Source organism: Nannospalax galili, unplaced genomic scaffold (genome assembly GCF_000622305.1).
Source record: "Nannospalax galili isolate Female #2095 unplaced genomic scaffold, S.galili_v1.0 scaffold1472, whole genome shotgun sequence".
In the NCBI taxonomy this organism is placed as follows: Eukaryota; Metazoa; Chordata; class Mammalia; order Rodentia; family Spalacidae; genus Nannospalax; species Nannospalax galili.
Genome location: NW_008331793.1, coordinates 654,338 through 658,483, shown reverse-complemented (window position 1 = coordinate 658,483; position 4,146 = coordinate 654,338).

The following is a 4,146-nucleotide window of genomic DNA, read 5'->3' as shown; positions in this document are numbered from 1 at the left end:
TATTTGTGTTTATATATATATATACCTTATAGATTTTTCAAAGAATAAAGGTAAGAACATCTTTACCAAAGCTGAACTAAAAAGAGTTCATTCATTATTGGTATTCAAAAAATAAATATACTTAGTTTCATATTCCCTAGTAAAATATTGAAATCCTTCTCTCTGTGCTTAGATGAATATTGAAATATGCTACAATTATAACTCCTGATATTCCACAATTTGCATCTGTTCTTTTGCAGTTCTGGTAAACAGTATCATTTTTATACATGCTCTAATAAAAAATGTAACATAAACACACACACATATATATATAGAAAGATAAATGAAGTTGTTTCCGTGAAAGATTCTAATGTATTTGTAACAAATATTACTCTAAGTGGTTCAAAAAGAATATTTATACCAAGGTACATAAACACAGTCTTGCACTGAAAATAAAATATCTTGTGTTCAGATTCAGGGTCTCACTATATATCCCAGGTTAGCTTCAAACTCCTGATCTTCTTGCCTCTACCTTCTAAGTGCTCAGATTATTGGCATGAGACATCACATTTGTCCTGTTTGTCTTCTAAGCATAATGTTTGCACAACCATTTCCATGTGTTTCCAACAAAACCTCTGTATTTGAGGTTATTTGAGAGAGAAAAATATTTCCATCAAGGTGCTAAAGCACCACTTCTGGTCACTTTCCTCACAGTATGTGCCTGAGTTCTGTTGATTCTATTTGGATGGAATTCAATTGTATTTGTGGATTTGGTTGGCAAGCCATTATCTCTTCAAATTTAGTGCTAATTCAGTAGCATAAAGAATTAGGACCCATTCAAGACAGAAGCCTGGCCAGTGACTCTTAAGGGAGTGATAGATAACTCATGTGATTTCTTTGTGGAGAGAGAACAATGGGCATCTGCAGCTCTATGTGCTGTCATGACAACTTCTCACCCAAGGCCTACTTACAATTTTTGAAAAGCAGAAATTTTCTATGGAGTATTCTAACACCCCAGAGCCCATGTGGAAGACTGTAATTTTAATCCATGGGTTTCCTAATTTCTTTGCTAAAGTACTTTTTATTTTGTTTTTTTAAAACATTCAGTTTTGTAAAACAATATCATAATCACATGTCCAACTATGAACATTCTTTATTCATTATTTTTGTGTTCCTTTGAACTACAGGACAAGGATATTTTCCCCTAGATTTTGAAGAAATGTCCTCTAACTGATCAATAATATATCTAACGTGATTATTATAGATTAAAACTGCTTTTGCATGCCTAGTGCATCTATCTATCAAAATAAGATGTCATGGGTATTAACCTAACAGAATCTGTTACTTTGGCTTAAATGAGGCATCTTAATATTAAATTGGAATCGTGTACTTTGAAAATGACATCTTTTTGGCAGCTCCCTTAGTCTCTTTATTAAACTACCTATAAAGATGTCAAATGATCCAAATGCAAAATGATATTTAATACTAAGATTTAGGGAAAAAGAAGAGAATACAGTCCTAAAACTGTAAGTTACTTTCATTAATTTAAGGTTGATTAAATAGAATTACAAAGACTAATCTGGGAACGAGCATACCATGTTTATTCCTGGAAAATAAGCCCAGATTCCTGAAAAAGACTGGATGGACCTAGATGAATTAGCAAAGAATTGGGACAAAGTAGAATATACCTGCTTACCACACCCTGTTCTAATCAGTGATTAAAATGCTTAAAGTATTTCTCTAGCCATTTTGAAGATTAAACACGGATTCATCATCAGAGGCAATTTTTGCTAATGGGTAGACAGCCAGTTGACCTAAAGATGTGTCTGTATAGTCTGATGTAGAACATACTTTGGTGTGTAAGGAGCTTGTAACAGAAGACGGTTTTCTTGTTGCCAAACAACCAAGTCTTAACCAATGACAGCTGTTGATATTCCTAGACAGTCCCTAAGAAGAGGGTCATTTTTTTGACCAAATAGTGCATGCAAATACCAGAATACACTAACCTGGCAAACTTTGTATGATATTTCCTGTTTCTGGTTATAAAAATTGCTTTCACCATTACAAGGTAGGGTCTCTGAACTATCTCTAGTCTAAAATACTGCTTGATTTCCCAATCTTTTCCTTGTATAAGTAAACTTTGTGAAGTTAAACTGCCTTTAGTGTTAGTTGCTTAACAGTGTCACTGCTATAATCACTACCACGTGCTTCTGTTTAAAAGAGGGTCTATTTATAGTATCTCTACATGATACCGAGAACTCTAAAACTTATCTTAAAAACCACAAAAGTTAGGGGCTGGAGAGATGGCTCAGCAGTTAAGAACACTGACTGTTCTTGCAGAAGACCCAGGTTTGAATCCCTGCACCCACATGGCAGCTAACAACTGACTGTAGCTCCAGTTCCAGGGGATCCAAAAGCCTCTTATCCTTCATGGGCATTGCATGGCACAGGTGCACTTACCTACATGAAGGCAATACACACATACACATAAAATAAAAATAGAAATTAAAAAGAAAAACCACAAAAGTTAACAGAAAACACTTGAAGTGGTAATCATACGCCAGAAATAATTAGCAAAGTCTGAGAAAGGGACTCAGCAGTAAATTTTTCATATGATTGATAGGAGACATTTAAAATTTATTAGTTTTTGGTTTATATAATACAATTTAAGATAATAAGAAAATTAGTAGGAGTTCTGAAGTGACACAAACTTTTTTCAGGGAAATATGTGAGTATGTATTCTAGCTATATTTATGGTATTCTTAAAAAAAATTGAGTCACATTGTGTTGTCATTTAAATAGATGAATCTGAAATTCATGGCAAAAACTACTGATGAAAGCAATCATTGAATAACTGAAAACATGGAACATTAATAATACACAAAGCTATGAGTCCAGATGTTTTTCCCTACATCCTTAGTTTGGGCAATGGTGGAAAGAAGAGGGTAACGTGAATACTATGGCGGGATTGCTGGTAGGAGGGAAATTAATTTGCCTCAGCTGTTTGATCGTTCCTTCCACATGGAAGAAATTTATCTGACCCAGAACTCCCACTGAATTATAGATTTTTCACTTTTTCCTCCCTTATAATTCACAGTTTGGAGGAGAAGTGAGAAAGCACAACTTGGGTATCTTGGCCACTTTTTCTCTTCCTAGATGTGAGGCTACCTGGAGAGAACATACATCTTGTTTTCCATGCCTGGATGGCAAGAGGTCTTGATTTTACAAGATGTCTAATGGTAAAAGCCACAACTTCCATACTAAATATATCCATCACACATAGTCTACCTTAGGAGATTTTTGTCACCTCAGAAGAGGTCACTTTTCAGAACTTAGATACTATACCAATTGTAGGGTATCTTCAGATAAAAACAGCTTTTATTTTCCACTCTGTTATAAACAGAACAGTGCAGTAGGCTTTAGTAAATGACTAAACGTGTACCATTGAAATTATGTGTATGGACTTAGACAAATACAAACTTGATTTAATGAAACCTGGTACATCTCTGTAGTGGATAATGCTCTGGATATTAAGTTCCCCTTTCAGATGCTCTGTTGGTGAAGTTCATAACCTATATCAGATGAGAAGTAGCTATTTGATGTACTTACATCTATTGACTTTCTATGAGATCAATAAGGATTCTGGTACAAGTTGTATTCACAAGTAAAAAAAATGAGTTAACAATTGACATCTTATATTTGATCATCACTTACAAGCTTAAGACAGCTATTATTTTTTCTTTCTGAAAGCAATATACCAGTAATATCAAAAAAGGTCAAGATCTTATAACACATCTGAATTAGAGTTCATTTTAATAATAATATAATAATCTAAATGCCACTATATATGCTCTAAAGGTCAATTTTAACAGTTTTCCCTGTGCTAAAAGACACCAAGTTTTAAAACCTGTCCCCTTCCAAAAGTAAAGGCAATAAATTCTGACAGAGTAAATCCTATCCTAGGAGCTTATTTATTCCAACAATATTGCTTTCCATGCATAATGAAAGGCACAAGAAATACAAATGTGAAGCCATAGTCTGAAATGTCCCAAATACCTTTTTGCAAGACAAGGGAGTGCGTCATAATATTGAGGAAAACAATATGCCAACACGACCCTGAGTCTGCAAAACTCAAATTGATCGCTTCACCTTTAAAAGGTTATTTGA